Consider the following 6,820-nt stretch of genomic DNA (forward strand, 5'->3'; position numbering starts at 1 on the left):
GTGTGCCCATTTTCCTCAAATCACAAGAGACAAGAGCAAGAAGTAAACAGAAAACCCTGCTACTAGTGTTAAACAAGAATATCCCACCCTCTGTAACAACATACCATATGGTCCTTCCCTACCTGGTTCAGTATTTAGCCTAACAATTTATTGCTAGGCGTCTTGGCAGCAAGCTGTGCAAGTTGAAGTGGAATCTGATTGAGGTGAGTTAATTAATGTGGTGGCAGCTTGGAATGTTGTCCAGCTGCCAGTGAGAATTATGTTTGTTTGCCTTTGGCCCAAGTGTGAAATGGCTGGCTGTTGATTTCAGAAGTGTGAGTGTACATTTTTATATCTCACACGAATGAATACATTTTTTGTATCCTACACATTTGGGGAAATGCTAAAATTTATTGGGTAATGTTATTTACCACTTGTGTGGCAGAAAGAGAAAGGTGGAATTTTGCCCCAGAGGTTGACTTTGCAACCGTAGAAAAAGCAAAAGCAGGTGGCATATAAATCTATGAGCAGGTAAATAAGCCATCTGAAATTAGCTCATCTGGGCTAATGTTTTCAGGAGTAACTGTAAAAGGCAGGTAAGCAAGATCTGAACCAGAAAAGAATAGCTCTTGTAATGATGAAAAGATTCTGAACGTAGAAAACACAATGTAACACTTCCCTCGAAAGGAATGGTTTTGGGATTTACTATTGACTTCCATTTAGAATTTTAATTTTCTCTTCCCCAAACACAACCTTCAGTTGAAGACATTGTCTCTCTGTGCAATCTTCCTTCCCATCAATAATTGATGATAGTGATTCCTGTGAAGTGTTTTTGATGTTGAAGGTACTGTGTAGTTTTGGCTGGTTGTTACTGATAGGGGCAGGGGTTCTCTGGCTCAGGTAGTCAATAACTGACACTAAACCAACACAGTTCAAAGTACATTTGAAGGGGGTCAGATATTATTGTTCCTCTATTTTTTCTATGTCTAAAACCATTTAGATAAAATGCTTTGACAAAAGTTTACTTTAGTAGACTAAGGTAATGAATACTTAAAAATGTAATGTATACACACATTCCTTTCTTTTATTCCACCATTCTGAAGAAATTTAAAATCCACTAAAACTAAATGTAAGAGCAAATCATATGAAGAAGAGTTTGCACACCTAACAAAACAAGTATCGCCAGAACTCCTTTTTGATGATAAAAAGATTTCCTTAAATGTTGATGTTGCCATGAGAATATTAACAAAACTTTAAAATGAAAATGTTCACACTTTGAAGATATTAAATGAAATGAGTTTGTCAGGTAATGATCTAGTGAAAGTATTATTTTAAGACTCACAGACATAGAAAAAAACTATAGTTACCAAAGGGGATGGGGGGAGGGATAAATTAGGAGTTTGGGATTAACAGACAGTACTATATATAAAATAGATAAACAACAAGGGCCTCCTGTATAGCACGGGGATCTATATTCCATTTCTTGTAATGAGCTATAGTGGAAAAGAATCTGAAAATATATGTACATATATATGTATCTGTGTATAAGTGAATCACTTTGCTGTACGCCTGAAACTAGCATTGTAAATCAACTACACGTCAATAAAATATAAAATTAAAAAACAGTATTTTAAAGGTGGAAATGTATAAAAAGAAAGCACAATGTAGTTCTTACCTCCTAAAAGCTTTAATCTAAGAAAATGTGATGATAGCGTTAAAACTTTTATTCAGGTAAGTGAGAACTATTGGAGGTTTGGACTTCATTTTAATGGAAGCTGGAGAAAGGCAGTTTTTTTGGGGGCCTAATAATAGTATGTGATAATGTTTCCTCTTTCCCCAAGGGTATTTGATAGAATATTATTTATGATGCTTTTCCTATGCTGAAAAGTTTTAATAATAGAAGCAATTATTATAATTATAGCTATAGTTATCCCCAGGTAACTTTATTTTTTCTTTATTAGGTATGACAATTTCAAATATGAGAAAGACATTTTGTATCGACCTTTCACATAAAAAGTCAAAAGGAAAAATCTGGTAAGTATTGTACCCTTCAGATTATAGGGTTATCATATCCTTGACCTTTCAGGCCAAAGTAAGCCCCAGAGACTTGTTTTAGATTATATTACTGTCAGAGTGAATAAGAAATCAAACATTTTAATCTAATGTACACCCTCCGGGCATCTCATAAGTTCAGACTTACCACAGATAGCTGGCCTGAGAATGAACTGTTATAAATTATTTAACTGTTATTGAAAAAAATTTTTTTAATTTAATTTGGCTGAGGTTTTTTAGACAAAATGTTTGCCCCTTAACATTTTCTGATGTTTATGGTATATTTACAAGTATGTAATGATTGAGAAAGATGTCCTTATGCAAAATTACCCTACATTTGATTATTGTTCTCACATAAACTTTACATTAACAAAGTTAATGTGTTAAATACTTTTTGTGAAATGCTAACTTTTTAAAATGTGTTTTTTTTAAAGAAAAATCAGGATGATTTAATGAATGCTAATATTAATGAAAGGTCCTCAAAATAATTCTAACATCAGGAGATTAAAATAACAATATATTACATGTTTTCAAAATAGTGGAGGAAACATTGTGCACCTTCTATGTACAAAATAATACATCAGTGGGGGATAAGTTTAAATAAAATCAATTCTATGGCCTAGTGAAGTAATTTATAGGAAGCTTTTGTTGCCTTTAGTTAATGAGTTCCACCTTCATTTTGCACCACCTCATAAGTTCTATGTGATAACATTTGAGTTGTTATTAATGAAATGGTCAGTTTTTAAAAAGTTATTCTCATTTTAGTGCACTTGAAGTTTTCTTAAGCATTAAGAAATCATTTGAATGCTGCTTCATTTTCCCATGTGCTTTTTTCAGATGTAACTGGGTTAGTGCAGTAATAGAATCATGGGTTCAGAGAACTTTTGACTTTAAAATAGAGAGACTCCAGGTCCCTCAGTCTGAGATATAAGGTGAGCAAGCTAATGTCTAGAGATTTAAAGTGACTTAACTTGAAATCACAAACTAAATTATGGGTAGAGTCAGGCTTGAGACTCAGATCTGTAAGTTCAATGTGCTTTCATCTGTATTATTGTCCTAAATAGCTATATATATGTATGTATAATTTTTTAGAATAGTTTTAGATTTACAGGAAAATTCTGAAGGTAGTTGAGAGAGTTCTCATACCTCACACCCAGTCTCCCCTATTACTACTATCACGCGTTAGTATGGTACATTTGTTACAATCAACGAACCCACATTGGTCTATTATCATTAATTAAAGTCCATACATTTTCATATTTCCTTCCTTTTTACCCAAGGTCATTTGTTCTGTTTCAAGATCCTATTTAGGAGTCCACATTACCTTTGGAGTTTTTCAGACCCTCCTTGTTTTCAGTGATCTTGACAGTTTGGAGAGGTGTTGTCAGGTATTTTGTAGAATGTCCTTCAACTGAGATTTGTCTGATGTTTTCTCATGATTAGATTGATTATGGGTTTTTGGAAGAAAGACCACAGAGGCAAAATGTCGTTTTCATCAATCTTATCAAAGGTACATACTATCAGTGTGACTCTTGGTGTTGACCTTAATCAGCTGGTTGCAACTGTCAGGTTTTTCCACCATAAAGTTACTCTCCCTCATCTTTTTTCACCTTTTCATACTGTACTCTTTGAAAGAATTCACTATGTGCAGCCCCCACTTAAGTTATGCTCCATCTCCTTGGGTATATGCATAAATTATTTGGAATTCTGCAAAGGAGATTTGTCTATTCTCCCTCATTAATTTACTCATTCATTCAATTATTAAAGTCAGTATGTACTTAAGGATGTTTGTTTTATGCTTCGGGTTACAATTCCATACTACTTTATTTAGATCCTTGCTCAAATTGTTCCAGATTTGGCCATTAGGAGCACTTGCAGTTGGCTCCTTTGTCTTTTGACATATGGCTATCACTGTGTGTGTGTGTGTGTGTGTGTGTGTGTGTGTGTGTGTGTGTGTGTGTGAGAGTGTGTGTGTGTGTGTGTGTGAGTGTGTGTGTGTGTGTCACTTTCTTACTCTCTGGCACTACAGGATGCTCCAGGCTCATCTTGTTTATTCCCTGCCAGAGTCCTAAAATCTGCCAGGTCTCCACGGATCTCTGGGTCCTTTTATTGGAGAATGGCATTAGAAAATAGGAAGCAGGCACTAGGTATGATCATTATGACCGGTGTGTCATTGCATCTAAACCCTATCAGGTGACAAAGCAGGAAAATAATTGTGCATGTAGATACACATATCTATAAATACTTATTTGTGTAACCAACTGCCTCTATATTAAGCTAAACATTGATTCATACTGTCTTAATTCAGTATATATATTTTAAAGTTCTCTTATTAGTTTGATAAATGTAATCCATATTTTTGGTATGAAATTTACATGACATAAAATTAACCATTTTAAAGAGTACAATTCAGTGATACTTAGTACATTAATAGTTGTGCAACCACCATCGCTATTCAGTTCAGTAACTTTTTCATCTCTCCAAAAGAAAACCTTTAACCATTAAGTAGTCACTTTCCATTCCTCTCTCTCTCAGCCCCTGGTAACCACTGATGTCCTTTCTGTCTCTATGGATTTACCTATTGTGAATATTTATTATAAACCAAATCATGTAATATGTGACCTTTTGTGTTCTTTCAATTTGCATAATATTTTTGAGATCCATCCATGTTGTAGCATGTGTCAGAACATCATTTTTATGACTGAATAATATTTCATTGTATGTATATACAACATTTTGTTTATTCGTTCATATGTTGATAGGCATTTGGGTTGCTTCCATCTCTTGCCTATTGTAAATAATACTGCTATGAATATAGGTCTACAAGTTTCTGTTTGAATCTCTGTTTTAAATTCTATGGGGGTATCTACCTAGTGGTGGAATTGATGAGTCATATGGTAATTCTATGTTTTAAGTTTTTGAAAGAGTTGCCATACTGTTTTCCACAGCAGCTGCACCATTTTACATTCCCACCAGCAATGTACAAGGGTTCCAGTTTCTCCTTATCCTCATCAGTACTTATTATTCTCCCTTTTAAAAATTATAGCTATCCTAATTGATGTGAAATTGTATATCATCATGTTTTTGATTCAAATATCCCTACTGACTAACGATGTTGAGCATCTTTTCATATGCTTATTGACCATTTGTATGTCTTCTTTGGAGAAATGTCTTTTCAAATCCTTTGTGCATTTAAAAATCGGGTTGTTGGTCTTTTTGTGGTTGTGCTGTCAGAGTTCTTGGTATATTCTGGATGTTAAAACCTATCAGATATATTATTTGCAAATATGTTCTCCTGTTCTGTAGGTTGTCTTTTGACTCTCTTGATAGTGTTCTTTTATGTACAAAATTTTAAAATTTTAATGAAGTTCTATTTATGCCTTTCCTTCCTTTTTTCTTTCTTTCGTTCTTTCTCTTCTTCTTTTCCTTCTCTTCCTCCTTCCTCTTTTGCCTGTGATTTTGGTGTCATTTAAGAAACCATTGTCAAATCTAAGGCCATGTAGATTTGCCTCTGTGTTTACTTCTAAGAGTTTTATTTAGAAGGTTAGCTTCTAAATTTAAACCTTTGATCTGTTTTGAACTAATGTTTATACATGATGTGTGATAAAGGTCCATTCATTTGCATGTGGATATCCAGTTTTCCTAGCATCACTTGTTGAAGAGCTTATTCTTTCCCCATTGAGTGGTCTTGGCATGCTTGTCAAAAATCAATTAACCATAGATTCGAGAGCTTGCTTTTGAGTTCTCTAGTCTATTTGTCTATCCGGATGCCAATACTACACTGTTTTGGTTACTTATAGCTTTGTAATATATTTTGAAACAGGAAGTGAGAGACCAACCTTTTCTTTTTAAGATTGTTTTGGCCATTTGTGGTACCTTGAAATTTCTTATGAATTTTAGAATGGGTTTTTCATTTGTGCAAAAATGCCATTGAAAATTTGATAGTTATTATATTGAGTCTGTATGTTGCTTTGGGTGGTATTGTGATTTTAACAATATTAATAACATTAACAATATTAAGTCTTCCCATTTGTAAAAAAGTTTTGTTTTTTTACAGGGATGCAAAATTATACTATCTTCTTGATCAACTGACCTTTGTTTCAAGTATACTGTGCATCTTTGTCTCTTATAACAATTTTTGACTTAAAGTCTATTTTGTATGATGTTAGTATAGTTATCTAAGCTCTCTTTTACTATCTGCATGTAATATCTTTTTCCATCTTTTCATTTTTCAGTCTGTTTATGTCTGTGGATCTAAAGTGAGTTGTAGACAACATATAATTGGATCATGCTTAAAAAAAAACCCATTCTGCCAATTCTCTTGTCTTTTACTTTGTGAATGCATTTATATTTAAGGCAATGCTGATACTTCTGTTACTTTTTTCCATTGAATAGGACATACTTTACTGTTTCTTTGCATAGCTTGTGATATTCTTTTGGTCAAAAACTGAGCATTTTGAATATTATAACTCTGGAAACAGATTATCTCCCCTCCCCAGAGTTTGGTCTTGTTGCTTGTTGAGGGCTGCAATCATCCATTTGTCTAGTGATTTTCCCCTACTCCTTTTGCAAATATTGTATTTCTTATTTGTGTGTGGTTACTGAGTCTCATTGTATTATCTGAATTGTCAGCCAGTGACCTGACAGAGATTTCTCTAAATGCCTGGAGTCAAAAAGAAAAAAACACACTCTTCCTGTTTTTGCAGATTGGCTCTAAGCAGAGGCAATCCTTCAATGCTTGGACAGGCCACCTAATTCTGCCTCAGCTGTTTACTTTCTGCTTGTGCAA

The sequence above is a fragment of the Camelus bactrianus genome, chromosome 25, assembly GCF_048773025.1.
Source record: "Camelus bactrianus isolate YW-2024 breed Bactrian camel chromosome 25, ASM4877302v1, whole genome shotgun sequence".
Lineage (NCBI taxonomy): Eukaryota > Metazoa > Chordata > Mammalia > Artiodactyla > Camelidae > Camelus > Camelus bactrianus.